Here is a 23,242-nt window from a genome sequence, read left to right as displayed (position 1 = left end):
AATGCAAGACGCTTAGGGAGCTGCTTAGTAAAATAAATCCAGTTTTTCTTTAGCATCAATGCTTATCTTTATAGGGTGCCTAATTAAGCATCTACCTTGTATAAATAAGCACCGATGCTTAAAAAAACTGGTTTATTTCTTGAAGCACCTCCCCTAAGCACCTTTAATTGTACAAGGCCTAAGAAGCACGAGACCACACTGCTCAGCTTTGATTAACACTCGTTGCACTAGCTGCAAAATTACTACCAATTCAGTCGGATGTTTCAATCAACTCAATCTGATGTGTGCCTTTTACGAGAGATTTTGATGGGGATTGTTTGTATGGATATGTCCCACAACCTACACAATCAAGTGTTGAGTATGGAAAGCTAGTTAGCTTAAGCCAATAACTATTAAATGTCCTAGATGGTCGAAGTTTGGTGTCATTAGAGCTGATCTTCAGATGGCGGGGCGGGGTGGTGCACTGCGGCCGCCTCCACCAGGGAACCAGGGCGTGACGCCCGGTCATCATCCTCGGCCGGCTCCACCGCCTCATTACATCACGAAGCCGGTGCGGAATAGGCATGGGCCGGTGCAGACGCATGCACCGCCGCCTCCCCATAACACGGGCGCTGGAGGTGCTTCTGGAACGCCCGGGGTCAATGCGGAGATGATGGTTACAATGCATATGGGGATGGACAACACCGTGGTTCATCGTCGACAGGTGGTGGCCGTGGATATGCCTGGCAGAATGATGGTACGGTGGAGAGACCTTTTCTCGGTCCTCCGGGTGGTTTTGTTGAGGGGCGTCTGGCCCGGGTTATCGGCAGCGGGGCAGTGACGGCGGTCATCGTGGTGGTCGAGGTGGTCGGTTCCGTCAAACGGCAGCCTCCTCCGCGTGTAGTCGTCGAGCAGACGGCCGCCGCCGGGGCCGTCGAGGCGACGGTGCTGTCCGGTCAGGCTATGGATGTGGTGACGACGCTCGCTAATGCTAAGATACCCGGGAATGAGACCATGGTGTCAGTGTCAGTGGAGGCGACAGACAGAGTTGATTCGGACAGAGCGTCCAAGTGGGCACGCAAGAAGGAGAAAATGGTTTGCTATCTTTGTGGAGAGAAAGGTCATTTTATTGTTGAATGTGTGGCTGAACTTTGTGATACTTGTGGCAAGCCGGCACATGATACATAGGAATGTCCGATTTTGCGTGATCAGATACCGTCTCTCATGATGTATGGAGTGTATTGTGCTGAGCTCACGTTCTTTGAGTCTCCTAGCATGAGGGAGACTCCTGAGGAGCCCCAGAGTCTGACCACCGAGGTTGTCAAGGTCACCAAAGGAGAGGTCTCTGAGACCCAGATTGTGCAAAGGCTGAAGGAGTTAGCTCCAGGTGACTTCCAGTGGGAGCTTGTTAGTCTCGACGCAAAAATGTTTAGGGTTGAGTTACCTTCGGTTGAGGATTTGCAGAGACTTCTGAGTTTTGGGATGTGCAAAGTGCCAGGCACAGAATGCATCCTCGAGTTCTGCGAGTGGAAGAAAGTCGAACCCCTGGGTAAGCCTCTTACTCAAGTTTGGCTGCGTTTTTCCGGAGCTCCCTTGAAGCCGATGCAGGATGCTAGGGTCGTGGCTAGCTTGGGCATTATGGTGGGGAAAACTCTGAGAGTGGATATGGCTTTTACCAGAGCTCACGGGGTAGCCCGGCTGCTGGTGAGTGTTTTGGAGATTGAGTTCGTGCCTGATGTGGTCAAGTGGACATATCAAGGCCAGATTTTTAACCTCGTGATTGAGTTTGAGGATGAGGATATGTTCGCCGCGGCTGCCAATGGGATTGATGTTGACAAGCACGAGGGAGATGATAGCTCGGGTGCTAAGGAGGCACCTGTCGATGATGTTGGACGAGAGTTGTCCAATGGACCGGGGCCCGTTTCTCAGACGCCCGGGGATGGGACGGCACCACCCTCTTCGGTGCCTATGACCTCTCTGAGATTTGGCTCGTTCGAGCCTGCTTCTGCGTCTCTGAGACTTTGGAGTGACCGCATGGAGTCAGACGAGGTTTTTGAGCACACGTTACGTACCTTGGATTTTGAGGATGATGTGAGTCCCATTCTTGGGGGTTCACCGACCTCGGTCAGGGGAGATGAGGAGGAGTCTAGGCAGGCGGCCACTCCCTCTCCTGCTCAGGACACGGTTTCGGTGGTGGAGGTCCTACCTTCGGGAGGGGGCTCGGAGCAGGTGGCCTCGGCACCCTCTTCTCCTCTCGCGGTGCCGGAGCAGTAGCTGGCGGCTCCGCCTTCTGGAGGGGGCTCGAGGCAGGTGGCCTCGGCGCCCTCTTTCCCTGGGGCACCTAGGGTAGCTGCCCCTCCTGTGGCGCCGGCGAGCCCCTCTTACCAGAGGGCCGGGGTGGGTGGGGAGTGTAGGCAGGAGGCCCATGTACTCCCCTCCCCTGGTACGTCTCTGACTCTTGGCTGCGGGGCGCGACCGACATCGGCGGCGCCGTGGAGCGCCCCACCGCTTTCAGGCGTTCCCGCGGTTTCATCGATGGAGGCCGGCCGGCTGCGTGTTAGGGGTGAGGCAGGAGGCCCCACCCCGAGTAGTGTCACACGGGAAGGGGTTATTGCGTTTGGAGGGATTCCGGATCCGGTCTCTGTGGGCGACGATTGAGCTGTCGTCTCCAGGATCATCCGGAGTTGACGACATACAGCAACGGTGCGTCATGAGGGCGGCCAAGCTTCGTGATGTTGAGGTCACTACTGGTATGTCGGTCAATACCTCTAATTCCATTTTGCATTTTTCTAATGATGAGATTATTAATAATGCAAACCAAATAGGAGTTTCACTAGGTAGTAATGATAGTGAAATTTCAAATTCCGTCAATGATATCCTGGATTTAGAGGCGGAGCGGGCTTTAGAGATGATTCATAACTTAGCAGCGGTTAAACCCATGAATGATTCTGATATTGATGCTTTGGGGGTCAGGGTGCTCGATACTTTTTGTGCGGATCTTGTTCCACCCCTCCCTGAGTCTGATGAAGAGGATGACACATCTAAGACTATTATGGTTAGGTTCACTAAGCCTGGTTGTGAGGACCGGCTGGAGGGTCAAAATAAACCTAAACGCAAGTGGAAGCGGAAGATTTACCCGGCTTCGGCAGTGCGTAGGAGTGCTAGGATCCGTACTGCTAAAACATTTCATGACGAAATATGAAAGAAATCTTTTGGAATAGCAGAGGTCTAAAAGACTTGGCTAAAAGAAGGTTTCTTGCAGAGGCGTCTCTCGAGCATAATCTCGATTTTATCGCATTGTCGGAAACAGGTAGAGATAATTTTTCGCCACAGTTTCTCAATACTCTATCGGGAGGTATTGATTTTGATTGGCATTGTCTGCCACTGAAAGGAAGATCAGGAGGGATCTTACTCGGAGTTAGATGTGATTCGCTCGAAGTCTGAAGTGTGGTGATGGGAGACTTTACAGTTAAGTTTTGGGTGCGGTCGAAGGCCGATGGGTTTAATTGGGCTCTGGTGGCGGTATATGGTGCCGCACAGCCTGAACTCCAACCTGAGTTCGTGGCTGATCTGGTTCGGATTTGCGGCTCTAAGCAGCTTCCAATCCTGGTGGGGGTGATTTCAACATTATTAGAAGGCGTGAGGAGAAAAACAATGATAATTTCGATGGGATATGGTCGTTTATGTTTAATACTAGCATTGAAAGCTTGGATCTGAGAGAGATAGAGCTTTCGGGAAGAAAATTCACATGGGCTAACGCGTTGCCAAATCCGACGTTTGGGAAGCTGGATCGAGTACTAGCTAGCGTCGAATGGGAACAGAAGTTTCCCTTCGTAACAGTTCAGGCACTTTCCCGTGGTATTTCTAACCACACGCCTTTATTTTTAGACTCTAGTGAGGCTACCCACTTGGGAAACAAAAACTCGTTTTCGTTCGAGCTGGCTTGGTTTGAACGAGACAGCTTATTTGATCTCGTAGCCAGGGAATGGGCTAAGGATGTAGGAGGCAGGACTACGCTTGAGCGTTGGCAGAATAAGATCATGCACTTGAGAAGTTTCCTATGTGGGTGTGCTAAGCATCTTAGTGGGATTTACAAGGTCGAAAAGGAAAGGCTCCTTACCCTTATTCAGTCCCTAGATGTAAAAGCAGAATCCAGGGTGCTGCCGGCCTCGGAGCTTCATGCCAAGCTTGACGCGGAGATGAGATTGAAAGAGCTTCTTCGTGAAGAGGAATTAAAGTGGGCGTTGCGGGCCAAGGTCCGACGAGTTGCCCAGGGGGACGCGAACACTCAATTCTTTCACATGATCGCCAATGGCAACCACAGAAAAAGCGGATTTTTCAGCTTGAGCAAGATGAAGGAATGATTTTAGGACAGGAGAACCTAAAATTGTACATAACCGAATATTACAAGCAGTTGTTTGGGCCACCAGAGGATAACTGTGTTTCTCTGGATGAGTCTAGGATTCAGGATGTTCCTCAACTTAGTGCTTTTGAGTATGATATTTTGGCTGCTCCTTTTTCTGAGAAAGAGGTGTTTGAGGCCATCTCGCAGATGAAAAATAATAAGGCTCCCGGCCCGGATGAATTTCCGGCAGAGTTCTATAAGAAGTGCTGGCATATTATTAAGGGGGGTTTGTTGCTGTTGTTTCATGATTTATTCTCTGGACAGTTTCAGCTATTTCAACTGAATTTTGGAACGATAACCATGCTTCCTAAGAAAACAGAGGCTGGGAGAATTGAGCAATTCAGGCCCATTTGTCTTCTTAATGTTAGTTTCAAAATCTTTACCAAGGTCGGGACTAATAGGCTCACGTAGATTACGCATTCTGTGGTGCAGCATTCCCAAACTGCTTTCATGCCGGACAGGAACATCCTAGAAGGGGTTGTGGTACTTCCTGAAATGATCCACGAGATTCACACGAAAAAACTAGATGGAGTTGTTTTCAAGGTGGATTTCGAGAAAGCGTATGATAAAGTCAAATGGCCTTTCCTTCAACAGGCCTTACGCATGAAGGGTTTTGATGAAGCCTGGCGACGCCAGGTAGAATCTTTCACGCAAAAAGGGAGTGTTGGAATTAAAGTGAATGATGACATAGGTCATTATTTCCAGACATACAAGGGCCTGAGACAAGGTGATCCAATGTCTCCTATTTTGTTCAACATTGTGGTTGGTATGTTGGCAATTTTGATAGGTAGGGCAAAGGAGGCTGGTCAGGTGGGTGGCTTGGTGCCTCATCTAGTTGATGGAGGTGTGTCTATCCTACAGTACGCTGATGATACGATCATCTTTATGGAGCACGACTTGGCAAAAGCGAGAAATATGAAACTCGTGTTATGCTTATTTGAACAATTAACTGGGTTGAAGATTAACTTTCATAAAAGCGAGTTGTTCTGTTTTGTTAGAGCCAATGAGGAACAAGAGGCTTATAGTCAATTGTTTCGATGCAAATTGGGGACTTTACCTTTCACGTACTTAGGTATACCCATTCACCATCGTAAGCTGACAAATAGAGAATGGAAGTGTATCGAGGATCAGTTTGAGAAGAAACTGAGTTGCTGGAAGGGAAAACTCATGTCATACAGAGGCCGATTGATTCTTAATAATTCGGTGCTCACAAGTATGTCTATGTTTCTCTTGTCTTTCTTCGAAGTCCCAGTTGGTGTTAGGAAAAAGGCTGGACTTTATCGATCCAGATTCTTCTGGCAGAGTGATGAACTAAAAAGAAAATACAGACTCGCCAAATGGGATATCATCTATCGACCAAGGGACCAGGGGGGCCTTGGCATTGAGAATTTTGAAGTCAAGAACAGATGTCTTCTCAGTAAGTGGCTGCATAAGTTATCAGTTGAGATTGATGCCATGTGGGCGCAGATTCTTCGTAGTAAGTATCTACAGTCCAAAACTTTGTCCCAGGTGACAGTGAGACAGATGGACTCGCCTTTTTGGAAGGGGCTCATGAGAGTAAAAGCAGCCTTCTTCAATAGGACAAAGTTTATAATCGGTAATGGCACTACCACGCGCCTCTGGGAGGATACTTGGCTTGGAGAGACGCCGCTGGCGCTTCAGAATCCGTCCCTATATAGTCTTGTTCAACGATGTGATGCTTATGTTGCAACGATACTGCAGTCCATCCCCCTTAATATTCATTTTAGGAGAACGCTTGTTGGCAACCGGTGGGAAGCGTGGCTTCATTTAGTGAGTAGACTGATGGAGGTTCAGCTATCTCATCAGCCCGATCAGTAGTGCTGGAAGCTTACTAGGTCTGGAGAGTTCACAGTTAAATCGATGTATATCGATGTCATCAATTCTAGCACCATTCCTAGTTCCAAATATGTTTGGAAAGTCAAAATGCCTTTGAAAATTAAAGTGTTTATGTGGTTTGTACATAAACAAGTCATATTAACAAATGATAACTTGGTAAAGCGCAACTGGACAGGATCTACTAGCTGTAGTTTTTGTGATCGGGATGAAACTATCAAGCACCTTTTTTTGATTGCCCGTTGGCCAAAGTTTTGTGGCAGACGGTACACATTGCCTTTAACATTACTCCTCTGAATTCTAGCAGTACGTTATTTGGAACGTGGCTTGTTGGGATAGAGTCCGAAATAGCTAGACACATTCGCGTAGGAGTATGTGCTTTGTTGTGGGCTATTTGGAACTGCAGAAATGATTTGGCTTTTAACAGAACAACAAATATTCAGGTTTTGTAGGTTATATTCTGAGCCACTGCGCTAATCCGTATGTGGTCGTTACTCACTCTGACGGAGGTCAGGGAACGTTTGGTTACTGGATCTATCGAGTGGGAGATGGTAGCACGAGATATCTTCAACCGGTTTGGATAGGCGATTAGTTTTTCTATCTTTGTTATTCCTGCCGGTTGTGGCCTCTTGGCTTTTGTGTTTTCGGTGTTGTGGCTCTTTGTGAGCTTGCCGTTACTTTGTTTCAGACTGTAAGACCTTGTTGAACCTATTTGCTTATTTATAAAGTTGGTCGTATGCATCGTTCTGATGCAGAGGCCGGGGAGTCCCCCCTTTTCAGAAAAAAATTAACTCATGAATGTCCAACTGTTGTGTATTCCCTTCGTCCGAAAATACTTTAGTTTTGATGACAAGTATTTTCGGACGGAGGGAGTATTTCTTAACAAGCTCGAGAGGTCTTACTGAAGAAAACCGAACTTCAACAACTTCAGATGTTAGGTCATTCACTCTTTGCCAACACCAGAGCCATCAATAGATAAATCTATACACACTCACGATGCACCATGGACCGGTAAGCAATTGTTCACCATGCTAGTTAGCTTAAGCCATCAACTATATGAGTTCTTAAACATGAGGGGCAAGTGTGTATCTTTCATATATCTATATGTTCTCAGACCATTACTCAAGGAGGAGTTTGCTAATGAAGTTCATCTGGCATTGCATGGTGCCAAACAAGCATTTTGTAGATATCGCTAATTCCAAATTCCATGCCAAATCTAAAGTGTTATGGTGATTGATTATCTATCAAATTCTTATGAGATTTCATTCAGAACAATCTACCAATCAACAAAACTTCAATCATGGCAGTTAAGATTGTCTTTCGTGATGTTCTAAAGATGGTGCAACAACAAATTTCTAAAGATAATTCAATGATGATGATGTTATCTTCTAAAGAAGGTGCAACAACCCATTTCTAAACTCCAATGATGATGATGATTAATGCAGGAAGTAACGATAGCATGTTAAGGTTTCTACAACAAACTGCTTGTGCTAGCTGGACTAGACATAAATCACTGAATATTGACAGTGTTGAGGGGACGGGTGAATGCTTGGGTGGTTAAAACTTATATAGTGTGATCAACAATTCTTTTTGCAGATGGTTTAAACCCATTGGAATTTCTTCATTAGATATCTGGTAGAGCGAAATTTTCAATGAGAATACAGATATTTTCAGGACATTAATAAGAAAACTTGCTGAAGATGCATAACTGATGGCAATCTGGAAGGTGAACTTGGTGCCCATGTTGGTTCTTGGGCTTCTTGTTACATTTCAGAAGCTAGAGTAGGGGTCAAGCTATTTGTAGGTCAGCGCCACCCCCCCCCCCGGCGCACCAACCTTCCGTTCTCCATAAAACTGCCCTCTGGTTAGAGTTATGTGTTTTCACACAAACGAGTTGAGGAAAATTCTTGAGGAAGTCCCAACAATTGTATTGAAAGAGCAGGGCTGTAGAATGCATTCACGGTACTTGAAGTTTGAGTTGTACCCACAGTTTGGTCACTATACTTTGAAAACCTGAAGTTATAATAACTAAAGACACAATTCATGAGGCCCATCTGCCATCACTTGTTTCGATAGCCCATGCATTTCACTGAGTTGTCATACATTTCACCAATGGCAGACAAGAACTAACATGTTTTTTAGTAAGCAGCCAACTCCAATTCGCACACATTTGCGCCAATTGCGGTTACCCACCCATGGCAAGTGGCGACGATGCCAGTGGCGGTTGCAACGGCGATATATGTGCAAGATTCAAACGGCATCGGCAAGTGCACTGTGTGGGGTTGGAAAACAAGCGGCAACGCATGGTGGTGGTCACCATGGCCAGAGCCCCATTAGTTGCCATGGCGTTGAGCTCATGTTTTCCCCTGTCGCACCGCATGCATCACGCACTTGGGCCAATGGGGCCTTGGCGTCGCGATTCCACGGCACACCTTGGCTTGGGTGTGGCTCCTTCCCCAACATGGCGAGCTTGTGGTGCCACGACCCTGATGCGACATACGCGCTACTGCCCTAGTTGTAGGTTGAGTCCAACACAGTTGCGGGCTCTGTAATGACGGTGTTAGCCAATGGCTATGGTTGGAGTGCGCATGTGCTTCACCATCACCGGCAACATTGTCAGAAGCTCAATCTCCTTCCCTGACATATTCCTCGACTTCACATCTCTAAGGGCCAGAGAAGCAGAGGCGACTCACGCTGCCATGAGGGTTGCCCCCTTGTATTTTCTCTTGGGGTGGCAATTTAGGTGCCCATATCCGACAAGAGAACCTTGTCGCACTAGGGTCAGATCAGGAGGCACACTTTGCCTCCCTCGCAAGTCCTATTGTCGTGCCTCATTTTCTACCGGGAGATTCTAAAGGTTAGATCCCTGGAGGAGAAGATGTGGAGAGCGTGCAATATGAGAATAGAGGAAAGGACTATATTTTCGGCAAGAATTTACATTCAAACGGTGATAATCGTAGTGTCCCTTTGAGGAGTAAGATGGATTCCCTTACTGATGTTAGCAAACCTTACCCTCTATAACTGTGGAGAGCAAACAGTGATGGTGACATAAGTTACCCACCAAAGGAAATGGGGGGATGTGGTAATTTTGTCTTGGACCTCAAATGCATGTTTTTGGTGAAAATGCATGCCTAGTTAGAAGAGAGGGCTGACAAAGTTGTGAGGAGTGAAATATTTGTAAAAGCAACATTTAGTAGAAGTGATCAGTGCCCTTGCTTTGATCATTCGGGCAGGGTAAGAACTAACGTAAAGATGGTACAGAAGGCTGCAAATAAGGACTCAAGTGATAACTACCTACATTGTCCAGTAGCCACTTGTCTCCATGATGATGACCTAATTCACTTTTAGATGCATTGGGAAAAGGGTGAGCCAGTTGTTGTTTCTGATGTTCTTGAATCAACAAATGGTTTAAGTTAGGTGCCGATGGTTATGTGGCAGACATTGCAAGAAAGAGACCAGGGCAAGGCAGAAGATGAGAAGTTGGTTGTGAGGGTAATAAATTGCCTTGATTGGTATGAGGTGCCGAACTCTATTCCACATGACAATATCCGTGGAGCAGTGCATCGTTTGCCATGCAAACTAGCCGAGCGGGGTGCAGCAACTCCATTGTGTCACCATGGACCAAACAAACTAGGAGACATGGCAACACCAGAAAAGGTGTCACACGGTCTTGAGGGTTTGCGGGCATAGCTGGTAGTAATAGCTGTTTGTCTAGCCACGCTATTGAAGATAATCATTTCCCTAAAGGTGAGTTTGTTGGTCGTCGTGTACCAGCCACAGCAAATTCTGATGCATACTTTGCTAGCTCTAACGGATACAGATACACTAGCCCACACCATCGCAAGTAGCATCACTTAATTACTCCCCTCCCGGTCTAATCAAACATGAACTAACTTTGGTGACCAGACCACTAATGAGTTACACCACTATCCAACACCTCATGAACATGTGGGCACACTACTTCCAAGCAGCGGAGGTGTTGGCGACAGTGGCAGTTCGTGACACTGGAGCTATCGCCTAACCAACCCGTGCTGTTGAATAGTGAGGTGCAATAAGGTGCTAGCCAACTTGGGTGGCATTGCTGACGTGGGGGTGAAGATGCCATGCCATATGAATACCTTGAGCATTGGCGTCCAAAGCCATCATCAACATAGTTGTGCTAGGCCATAAGGGAGTGGAATCTTTGACCATGTTGGTCTTATGGGAGATTTGGCAAGAAAGGAACAAGTGCACATTCAGGGGCAAGATTTCTAAAATGAGATTGTTGCCACCATCAGACGAGCAATGGAGTTATGGCGACTAGCTGGAGCAAAATGCATTGAGCCCCCTTTTGGGGATCCAACGTGAGAGATACTTTTAGTTTTCACTGGCCTATAGGGTTGCCTTTTATTAGTTGTTTTATTTTAGTTATTCCTTGTCCTTTGGACCGCCACCATGTTATCTCCCGCTGCTTCCTGCTAAACATCAATCGAAGCAAACAATTTGTTGGATCTTTCAACAAATTATACTTGGGACGTCTAACCCATATCACTAACTCCAGAATCTAGCTTCGGCCCGTATCCACAAACGATGTAGAATTATGGCGGATCTACAAATCTAGAGAGAAATGCGAAGATCGTACCTTCAAGGCAAAGGTAGCGGATGTCGGTGAATAGGGCGGCACTATTAGTGTAGCACACAGCCTAGATCAGCTCGCGAATGTCGCGTGATTGAGGGCACACTTAAGGCGAAGCAAGATGTGAAGGGATCTCATCACAAAGTGGGGACAACACAATAAGGCGTGGTGTTCCACGTAGGGTTGCGGCCACCGGCATGGTCGGTGACAACACATAGTCGTGAGCGTGGATCGCCAGAAAGCAAGATGATGGAGTGGACCAACTCGAGGACCATCAAGTTGTCGCTAATTTTTTCCTTCAAAAGAAGTGTCATGGGGTAGGTGCTAATTTAAGTGGTTATATTGCAAAAGAAAACCTACAACCGAGGGCCTAGGTCATGCTAGATACCTACATGGGCAGTGAAATGGTCAATGGTTTGTATGTCAACAAAATACGTACGATATGAGTGGCGATGACCATAGGTGGGCCCTTCGAGCGTCTTTGATGACTGTAAATTGAGGTTTCCAGTGTACATTGACTAAAGTGCAGCCTTGAGACAAGTTTGAGTACCGTAGATGCATTTCTCAATGGAGGTATGGCAACACATATTGCACCATGAGTGGCAGGTTTGTGCTGGCCATGCGAAAGAATGGGCTGTGTTGCTCGGTGTTCGTGTTGTAAAGCTTGGTTGCCAAGATTAGTTTCAAGGTCCAATGATGACATTGTGTGCTGGATGCACTTCTTCCAAACCCCCAAGATCCTCTCCAAACTCATGTTTTCTTGTTCATCTCTAGGAAAGGAAAACATTAAACGGCCACACACCTCCACTAGAGAGACCACAAGCAGGTGCTACCCAATTGCACCTCCCAATCTTCGATTAACCCCGGGACATCTCCTAGCGCTATTCCTTCCATGCTCCTGCACTCTAAAATGGCTCTTTGGTCAGGCTATGTGTTCTTCACAAAATTGAGTCAAGAAGAGATAATGAGAGAGTCTCTAGAGTTGTGTTGAAGAACGATGGGAGCAATGAAGGACAGGAGGGGCAAAACATAGGGATGTAGCATGAGCTACAGGAGAGAGGTAGTTATGCGGGCTTCACAGCTTGAACACTGCATTGCAGGGCCCATTCTTCAGCAAGGCTGACCTCCTAGAGATCGCTCCAGACCCTGATGGGCATGAGTGGGAGGTCATGCTCAGCGTCGACACATGTGCGCGGGGGATTTTTGAGAAAAGAACAAGGGTCCCACAACATCTACAACGACAGAGATTTCGATGGTTTACAACGTCTCAAACGACGGAGATTTCAATGTTCTGGCAATATTTCTTCTTCCCCAGGTCTTCAAATTTTTTTATGAAGATGACATTTTTAATTTTTTAAGGAATTTGTAGGAAATAAGTGTTTGAATTGAATCACTCAAACTCCACTATTTTTTTAGATATGCTTCACACGCTCTCAAACACACAAATAACCTACAAGAACTACATACATCAAGGATCATCTTGCTTGTGCTTCTCTTGCCCATCAGGATGCTACCAAGACTGCAATGGACCTCAATGTCCACCTTCGAGCTTCCGATGGTGAGCCACTTTATGTCCAGATTAGCTATTGCCATCATGTTGGGAGTCTTGCCTATCTAGCTTTCACTCGTTCTGATATCTCCTATATATAGTTCACATCCAGAGTCATGTCTCGTTTCCCACTCGGGTTTAACAGCTACCTCCTTGAGGTTCTTTCCACACTCCAGTTTGTTACAGCTTCATGCATATTCGAAAGCTATTTGGACAGTGATCCTTTACATCGACAATCGATTTCTTCTTATTGTGTTTTTCTTGCTGGTTCTGATTGCCTAGAAGATTAAGAAACAAGTTGCAGCATAGGTTAAGTTGTGAGCTATGGCTCTTTTGACAATATAGGTGACTTGGCCATGGTAGTTGCTTGAGGATTTTGGTGTTTTGGTCATTACACCGACTTCTTTTGTTAGCTAGTGCAGGTGATATTAGTATTGCGTGTGACCTTGTGAAGAATGAGCTCATCAAGCATATCGGTGTTGATGCTTTCTCCATGTGGTCCCATGTGCAAGATCAAGTGATTGTTGTACAGTATGTGTCTACCAAGCTACACATAGTGATTGTTTGGATATCACTGTAGGAGAAGTCTTGACGGCCTTGTTTTTTCGACCGGTAGAGGTGCAAACGGTGGCCTTTCGAGCTCATGTGGTTGTTGGGAATCGACGCACAAGTGCATGCTATGTACAAGGTTGATTGATCTTCGACAAAACTGGCAAGTCAGAAGCAAGCAGCTGGATGTATTCTTGCCGCCATATACGTACGCACATGCACAAGCTGGCTGCTTAATTGATTCCGGTGAGATGCACGCATGGAAAACGCATAACACAGACCAAAGGTTGAACACATAGAACGACTAAGTTTTGTATGATTAATGTATCGAACAAGGTTGGGTACTTGGGTTCTATGTGTACGTACCACTTCTGTATCCTTCGCATCTGAAAAGAATAAAACAGTGAGTTTCCATGGGCTACAATTCCCAATTCAGATTTATGTTATAAATGTTTTGTACATTAAATAACTTGTTGCTTGATGGCTCATACGACCATATCACATTACACACATTTCGTAGCATTACTGTTTGATTGGACACTGATGTCAATGATATTTTTATTATTTTATTAAAACCCATTTATTGGATTTCCTCAAGTACCCCTTATCATTTGATACCCAAAAAGGTCGCATATAACGCTGTGTAAATGAGCCTAACAACACAAATCACTAACGCTTGATGATCTGTTTTGTCTTGTGCTTTGGGGCATTTCGTGACAACAAAATTAGCCTTGAAATGGAATGGAGACAAATAGGCAGCTCCACAAGAAAAGATCTTGAAATCACCAACACTTATGCAATTAAGATATGCCTTGTTCCAGCTTGGCCCTTATGCCCATTTCTGGGCTCTCCCCCTATGTGCATTTCTAGGCTCAAGTTCCTTGACCTGGTGAGGGATATACAAGGATCCCTTAAGAAGTTAAGAGTTCCTAGCAAAGAGTAAAAGGAGGAACTTCCTTTGCCGAATGCAGGCCAATTGAACATGCACAGGCAGTGCACTTATTATTCTCCTGGGTTTGGCTATGGACAATGCATTCATACAGTGTTTATTTTCGGCAATCCATGGGAGTAGCTTAGTATCCATAAGTATATCGTATTTGTATAACTATATGCTTAATTTGTGTTGAGATGAAGCTGCATTTGTCTAGCTATGCTTAATTTGTGTTGAGAAGAAGCTACCAGTATGTCTTACTTTTTTGCAAACTGCGAATAGTTAATCACATTAGTTAGCTTATTAGTAATAGCCGCGGCTTTGCTACAGGGAAGTAGTAAATTGTTGCTAGGGTTTGTCATACGTGTATAACTAAATAATCTCCTACAGTGTATGATCCTTGGTAGTTTTAGTTATTTATTGCCTTCCATATCAATTAATGATGGAGATGGATGCAAATTAGTACATAGTTCATTATTGGTATTTACTTATGAAGATACCACACACATGTGATGATGTCGTTAGCTGGTATTCTAATTATATAAGCAAAGCCCGCTAATTTTACTACTTTGACTGATAGTAATAGTTCCAAGTTATAGCGCCTTTTGGTTATTTGAAGTTTGTTCCTAACTGCACTTCTTGGCTTTAACCTTGGGAAGGACATTCTCTTCAAATTCGGTCAATTCACTGACAACTATAACCTGAAGATAGTATGGGTATGGCACTTTGTAGCACCTGTTAGTGCTATTGTGAAAGTTCATATTTAGTATTGAAACTTCAGAATAGCATGCATAATCAAACTCATCCTGATCTTGAGATTTTATGAGGCGTTTTGCATCAGCAATATAGACCAGAAAAGTTTGGAATTTAATGTGTTACAGTATTTTTTGTTCAAATTTAAGTTGATGCCAAACCATTATGTGCAAGAAAGGTCTTGTGGGGTGCGTTTAAAAAAGATTATGTTTGCTCTTTTATAAGTAAGTAGAGATACGAATTTAAAACTTATCTGATGAATACACATCACCGATACTTTTTCTAAATTTACCGATTGTCATACCTCTTAGACTATTAGTTGGTCAGGCACAACACTTATAATTCATTCTATAATTCTGAAGCTGGTAAAAATCTATATCATCTTGAGCAATGTCAATTTAATGTTTGCATCAGCTCATGTATGCACCAAGAATAGGTACAACAATTTCTGGGCCTGCAGTTTATTCAAGGTTCCCATATGACCGCTTTCATGTATGCACGGAGGATGCGAAGTTTACCTAGGTCTGAGCACTAGATTTTACACCTAACCACTCTTTCAGGAAGTGTTCAACTCTGACCCTCATAGTCAATACCAGTGTCATTTATTGTCGACAACTTATCTTTGTCAGGAGAATTGGGGAATTTTCCATATCATTAATGAAATCTGTTGGCCCATTGTTGGTTCCTCTTGTTGACTGCCTGGGTGGCTACTCAGTGCCTTCTGAAGTTACTTTTCGTCTCAATTCTCTTGTTCACATGGTGAATAATAGTTGCCAAACATGTTAATGCTCATCTGTTTAAAGCTCTTGAAGAAATACCAGTTCATATTTCAAGGAGGATTTTTGAGAAAATGAGCAAGTTAGAGTTTACATGCTATGAACATTTGCACTTCATCCAGGCCCCTTTTCGGAAAAAAGGAGGAGGCTCATAGCAGGAAAAGGAGCCACAATACTTTGATGTCCAGTAGGACTGAAGTTGAACGAAAATTAATGATGTGTTACAGATTTCACATTACGCCTTCCAAAATATACTACTTGGGACCTGAGAAAGAAGTTTCAAATTATGTGGTCAAGCATCATGGAATGTATGCTTCTAACTTTGCTAGAGTTACTTTTGTTGACGAAGACTGGAGTACGCTTTTTCTAGATGCTACCTCTACTAGAACTGGATGAGGGTTCTTTTCCCAACCCTTGAAAAGTGGCATGTATTATCGCATTTTATCCATCCTGAAATTGGGATCTTCCATTGGTCCAAAGAAGTATGAATTCCTGGCCTTCTCAGCAAGTCAACTTCGTGGAAGTTCTGTTTGGATGCTTGCTTCTAATGATTCCCTGACAAACAATTGAAATCCTCCAGACAAACAATTGAAATCCTACCACGGGATGTGGAAGAGATTCCAAATATTTAAGTCACAACTGATGGCACTAAGCACATATTTTCTGATGGAATTGGGAAGATGTCTGAGATATTTGCCAAATAAATGGCTCACCGAATTGGAGTAGACAGTACTAACCCTCCTTCATCTTTTCAAATAAGGTATGGTGGCTACAAAGGAGTTGTTGTTGTCGACTCCGATTCCTTTCGTAATCTTTCTCTGCGGCCTAGCATGAAGAAATTCGAATCTAAGAGCACAATTTTTAACATTACAACTTGGAGCAAAGCTAGCCATGCTATATGAATTGTGAAATTATCTCTCTCCTTTCAACTTTGGGAATAAGAGATGAGATATTTGAGTAGTTGCAACAAGCTGACATGCATGAATTAGCTGAAATGTGGACGAACAGAGAAGCTACTCTATCTGCTCTCTCTATTCTAGCAAAAATTGGTAGTGTCGAAACGAAGACATCATCTAAAATGTTACTGCAAGGTTATGAATACCTGTTGATGATTTTTAAGGCCCATCAAGATAATAGGCTAACCAACATAAAAAGTAGATGTAAGATTCATGTTCCGAAAAGGCCGTGTTCTTATTGGTTGTTTGGATGAAACAGACGGATTAGAATATGGTCAAGTGTACATAAGAATTACAAAAAACAGCAAAGAGCAGAAGGAAAATGGTCAGGTCATACTTAATGGGAAAGAGAAAACAACAATTGTTATTGGAAAAGTTGCAATATAAGAAAAATCCTTGTCTCCATCCTGGTGACATCAGAGTACTTGAAGCTGTATATGAGCATGGAGCTAAGAACCTGGTTGATTGTGTTGTCTTCCCTCAACGAGGAGAAAGGTAATACCGTAAGTTATACTGAAACTGAAAGGCGGCCATCTAGAGTTCATATTCTCAGCTTCGTCTCCATGTTAGATTGATATCCAGGCATCCAGCCATGTTACATACTTATACAAGTCCAATAGATGGATGTTGCTAATTATTGCTTTCTCATTAAATTAATCTTTGTTGTTCAAAAGGCCTTGTCCATATAACTTTTATCTTTGACAATCAGGCCTCATCCAAATGAATGCTCTGGAGGCGATTTGGACAGGGATCTCTATTTTATCACTTGGGATGAGAAACTGATTCCAGAGAAGGTTGATACACCTATGGAATACACTCGAGGTATATTCTTGACAGTTTATTCGTTTTAATTTCTCTGCCTATGTTTTTGCTGCTAATTTTTACCGAAGATTGTTTTATTTGACTAATATCAATCTTTATACTTGCAAATACAATCGAAATATCAGTTTTTACAACTGTAGCATTTCAATAGTATTTATTATCTTTTTTATGGAGGTGCCCTGCTCCTCCAAAGGTGCGTGTGTTTGCTTGGAGGGTAGCGACAAACTGTCTTCCCACTTGGACAAATAAACATTCTCGTAATCTTGAACTGTCTAATCTTGGCCCTGTGTGTGCCACGGAACTGGAGGACACTTTCCATGCTCTCTGTAGATGCCCCCAAGCGGTCGCCCTATAGTAGTCAATGGCGCAGCAGTGGAACATCCCAGACGTCCGGCGGCTAGTGCACATAGGACCGGAGTGGCTCCTCCATGTGCCCGCTGACCTGCCGGAGGAGGAGCGCATGTACACGCTTATGACGATTTGGTGGTGCTGGCACGTAAGGAATGAGATCGTCCACGACAAACGGCCACCACCAGTGGAGGCCTCGACAAGGTTTCTGTCTAGCTATATTAGCTCCTTGCTGGCCCTTCAGGCAGACCCCCTTGGCGATCATGTGAAAGGGAAGATGGTGGCTGGCCACCATGTCAGGAGAAAACCAATATCGTATGCGTGCCAGGCAAAGGAGCAGGCTCCAAGATGGGAGGCACCGCCAGAAGGATGGGCAGCGCTTAACGTTGACGGCTCCTTCTGTGGCAAGGACGGGAGTGCTGGGGCGGGTATGGTTCTTCGAGACGAACATGGAGCTATAATCTTCTCTTCTAGCCGAGAGTTACGGCAGTGTTCGTCCCTGCTGGAATCTGAACTTGCAGCATGTATGGAGGGCATTTCCCTAGCCTCTCAATGGTCTGCACTACCAATTGTTGTTCAAACGGACTGCCTAGATGTGGCCAAGCTGGTGAAGGAAGGTGGAGTAAACAGGTCGGAGCACCTGATGATGGTTCGTGAGATCACTAGGCTTCTACAGGAACGTGGGGAATATCTAGTCAAGCATGTAAGGAGAGAACAAAACGTTGTTAGCCATTATTAGCGAACTATGGTAGAATAAATAAGCGCACTGCAGTGTGGCTTCGATCCGGTCCGGACGAGGTGCCGGACCTATGTAATGCAGATCTGGCTGCTGCTTGATGAATGAAACCCCTTTTCCTCGCAAAAAATAGTAGTATTTATTATCTTGAGGCCCCTCACATCTTTCTAAAACCTTTGCAGAGCAAAAACTAAGAAAATGCCTTAGGTGGTAAGTGCACGCACTTCATGAAACATGCGATATAGCAACATGACCAAAGAGAACTGCCTACGAGTGTCGAAGTCAGCCAGGATGGCATAACAGCCAACATAAAACTTTGAATGCTTTGAAACAAATATATGATCACAATGTACAATTAATAACTTTCTTGGCTGGCGCCAAAGGCTTGGCCAGACTGATCATGGAAGAGTCTTAGTTTGGTCATGGGTTGAGTGTGGGTCGTCTCTTTTATTGCTCGTGGTGTGTCAGGTTTATAGCTGTTGTCATGGTATGTGTGGGTGTGTGTTTTTACCGTATCTACATTTCTTCTTGATGCAATTATATGCAGCTCTCCTTCGTTCGAGATTTTTTTCAATAATTTTCCTTGAAATGCTTATTTCAGTTATGCAAACCAGTCTTAGCTTTAAAACGCTCTTCAGCATATATGTATTTTCCTCGTCTGACATGTGTATACCTGAAATCTTACCAGAACACCTGATGAACTACTGTCTATTCAGAAGTTCTTTGTCAATTACATGATAAATGACTCGCCCGGTGCAATCTCAACTGCTCACTTGATCCACGCGAACCGTCATCCAATGAAAGTTCGGAGCCCTGGGTCTCTCCAGCTAGCTGCTTGGCCAAGTCAGGAGCTCCAGCTAAAATGCCCCGGTCATTGTGACAAAGGGAGTACCCAGATTTCATGGAACGGTGGGACAAACCAATGTATATCTCCAATGGAGCTCTCGGCAAGATGTACCGAGTAGCTCCGAGTCGTATGTCGAGCTCTCCTGCTCTCTTGTCCTTGCTCAACCGAACACCGCATTCGATCAGGACGTGGTGGTCCCTAGCTTTGAGGAATTCCTGGAATCTGCAGAGTGCTACAACCTGTATGCTGGCCACCCTGATGCGCTACTACGGTGTAGAACACGAGGACGAGATCCTGACTGACAACATGCGGAGCAGGCTCCTGTACCTGAAGAAGGACAACAAGAGGTACATCGAGATGAAGGACCGCATCATCGATTCTGTCAAGGGCCTGCATAGGGAGGCACGGGGTTGGTTCACAAGCCAACCAAAAGCGGACGTGTCAAGGAGGGCGTAGGCTTGGTACCACGTGACCTATCGCCCGGACCACCGCTGGCTGGAAAAGCAGCAGTTCTGGAGCTTCCCGTGGATCATCTGTGACAAGCTGCTGAAGACTATCCATAATGGGAGTAACATAGATAGTAACATCACACATATCTAAATTAAATAGATGATATGGCATGTAATAAATGAAGAAAATGATGAAAGTGATAATATAGCTAGTTATTATTAGTATGAGTAACATCATACATATCAAGGCAAGATGTGTCTATAGCCTAATAAATGAAGTGCTCCATGTTACCACATATATATTACTCCTCACTATAGAGGTAGTAATATAGATTAGTAACATGAGCATGTTACTATAGTCTATATTACTATCCATTATGGTTAGTCTGAAGATCATGAAATACAATGAGCGTCGCAGGCAGCAGGTGGACGACGAGGCGGCAGGGCCCCAGCCCCGACTCCTGAGGGGCTGCAGCGTTGGCCGGCCAAGTAAGTGGGAGTTGGCAAGAAGATGTAATAAGTGGTAACCGCACATATGTCACTGGCAATATGTGTGATGATTGCACCGCTGCTATGTGTATGTATGTATACGTGGCTGCTGCCTAGAGGTCCACCTTTAGTCCCGGCTGGTAACACCAACCGGTACTAAAGGATTTTTTTTATAAAAAAATTGAATTTTTTTTGAATTTTTTTCATGATTTTCTAATTTTTGAATTATTTAACCTTTAATCTCTAATTACCCTTCATTACTGCTCAATTTAATCTCTAATCACACCTCATCATTCCAAATCATCTAATTTCTCGAACGGTCACCCATCGTTCCACTCCTCCAGCCTGAGCACGCTTAACTTTCGGGTTCTATTCTCCCTCGTTTTCAAGTCTGCACTTGTTGTTTTCCTGACAATAGTAAGATGTCCATCCTATTAACCCTCAGGAATTTAGCTTGAGCATGAAGTCACACATTTCACTGTTTGAGTTTGAAACTATTGTTCTAAAAAACAATAATTATTTAGTAACACTAATATTTATTGAATAAGTAATTTGACCATTGTTTGATCATAGTTTGATCACAGTTTGACCAGATTTGACCAAAATTAAAAAAACTAAAATAATTATTTAGTAACACTAATATTCTTGAATAATTATTTAGTAACACTAATACTTCTTGAATAAGTAGTTTGACCATAGTTTGACCAGATTTAACGAAAATTAAAAAAACTAAAATTTGAGCATAATTTTTTTCCCTTTTGGAATTTGAGGATTCTAAAAATTTGCAAACAGGTTGTAGCCTATCAAAATCGGATACGGATTTTCGTTCTACGTTGTTTCCTGACATCGTATGCAAAAGGCGATACACGAGGGGGGGTAGGATTTGAAAATTGCACCATTAGTACCGGTTCGTGGCACGAACCGGTACTAAAGGTCTCAACCCCATTAGTACTGGTTCGTGGCACAAACCGGTACTAAAGAACCGGTACTAATGGGCATTGCACTCTTTAGTACCGGTCCAATTTGAACCGGGAGTAATGCCTGTACGGTGCCCTCGCCGCAGTTTTTTTTATGTCCCGGATCGTAATGCAACCGATATTAATACTCTTTTCTGGCCGAACCAAAGCCCCTTTTTCTACTAGTGTATGTATGTATGTAGTGTAAGACTAGTCACAGTGACTAGGTTATCAATTTTATCACCCTAATATAAACTATATAACACAAAAATTATACCTTTTAAAAATATAACATCTGAAGTTTATATTGGTATATTTTTTGTAATATATGATTTGTATTAGGTTGGTCAAATTGACGACCTAAGGGTACGCTCACGCCCTGTAAACTGAGAGAGAGGGAGTAGCTCAGTTACTTAAACTATCTCTCTCGTCATTAACTCATTGTCACATAAGTAATTTTGCTGAGTTGGACTCGATGTTGCTGTTGAAGTTACTTCCATTGTGGCTAGTCTAAAACTCTGGGGCATGATTGTTGGGTATATTATGAGCTTCAGCAGTTCAGCTTAGTGTCTATTGGCGGGTGCCTTTGCTGAAAGCCAGAAAATGGGCCTTCGCTGGTATCGTGTTAGTAGCCTGGTAAGTGGCAAAGCGATACACCGCGAACCCATGGATTGGCTCGGGCTCCTCTACAATGCTAGGCGTCAGAGTAGGCGCTTATAGAGGAAAGAAATAGTTTTATTAAATTAAAAATACCTAAGAGCACAACCCTCCAACGCCAGGCGCTTAACTATAGGTGCTAATTGTGCGTTAATTGAACTGCCTATATGGTGCATACGGAAAGGAAAGGAAGGAAGAGTCGGACGCAGCTTTTTGCGCGCCGTTGCGTCCGATGCCAGGATTTGTCACCCTTAAATGCCAATTTACCAGGATATCGATTGGAAAACAATCCTGACGCCTCCAGAAGCGCCCAGCATTAGACATGCCCTAATGGTCCTTGAATGCTGAAACAGGAGAAAAAGGAGCAGCTTTCTGAAGAAGCACCCCTAAAAAAAAAGCATGGTCTTCTTCCTCGGCTCTGCTCGGTCGCCTCATGACCAAACGAGTGGATCCTTCCTCTTTGTCGCTGCTGCCTACCCCTTTTTGTGCTCCTCCCATCCTAAACTATATCTCCTTCAATCTCTAGTGAGATTTGTATCATGTATCCACATAATCGTGATAAGAGAGATATGGTCCTAACACTATATCGGTCGGTTGTGTTAACACCAGGGTGGGGGAAATCAAAACGGATAGAAAAGGGAGGGGGACGTGTAAGGTTGGATGAAGCACTTTGTCCGGCAGGAAAACAAACATTACTTCTTTTTAAGCATTTTATATTTATATTTCTCTACTGTTGAATAGGAAACTCTCACTAGTAGAAAAAGGGCCTATTGTCCCGGTTCGTAAGGGCCTTTTGTCCCGGTTTCTGAACCGGGACTAAAAGGTCGGTACTAATGCCCTGTCCTTATAGTCCCGATTCAATCTAGAACCGGAACAGATGGGCCTCCACGTGGCCTGTGTGCGGAGTCCAGGCAGGAGGGCCTTTGGTCCCGGTTGATGGCACCAAGCGGGACCAATAGGCATCCACGCGTCAGCATTTCTGTGGCTGGAGTTTTTGTTTTTTTAAAAGGGGGGAGGGGGTTTGGGGGTTTTGGGGGGTTAATTTAGGTGTTTCATATATTGTGTTAGCGAGCTATAATTAATAGAGAGAAGTGTCCTTTCTTATGTTCGTGCTTGGTCGATGCTACGTACTATACATACGTATAGAGAGGACTAGACACGCTAGCTATCTAGTAAGCAAACAAAGGAAATAGAAGATTGTCATGAACATATATGCATACAGAGAGAAGTGATATCGACCACCTCTCCTTCTCCGAGAGATTGGTCGAACAACAAGTTCTCGTATATCTATCCGACACTATCAGCTACATATATTCTTCGAGAGATTGGTCGAACAACAAGTTCTTGTATATCTATCCGACACTATCAGCTCCGAGAGATTGTCATGAATAATTATCTTTTACAAATATAATCTCCTAACATACGGACTCATGGTCCACATAGTATTCTCCGTCTTCAGCGATCACGTGGTCAAGAAAGAATGCCGCCAATTCCTGTTGAATTGCTCGCATGCGAGCTGGTGCTAGGAGTTCATCCCGCTTCCGAAACATCTAATTTGAAGAAGGGGGTCA

General features: G+C 44.3%; 1 pseudogene; it reads left to right on the top strand.

The window, feature by feature from the left end:
- Positions 1 to 19,720, top strand: part of LOC123188980 (probable RNA-dependent RNA polymerase 2) — a 72,498-nt pseudogene extending 52,778 nt beyond the window's left edge.
- The last annotated feature ends 3,522 nt before the right edge of the window (positions 19,721 to 23,242 follow it).

Source organism: Triticum aestivum, chromosome 1A (assembly GCF_018294505.1).
Source record: "Triticum aestivum cultivar Chinese Spring chromosome 1A, IWGSC CS RefSeq v2.1, whole genome shotgun sequence".
NCBI classification, from domain to species: Eukaryota; Viridiplantae; Streptophyta; class Magnoliopsida; order Poales; family Poaceae; genus Triticum; species Triticum aestivum.
The sequence above is the reverse complement of the archived record's forward strand: the minus strand, read 5'-3'. Positions and strand labels throughout refer to the sequence as shown.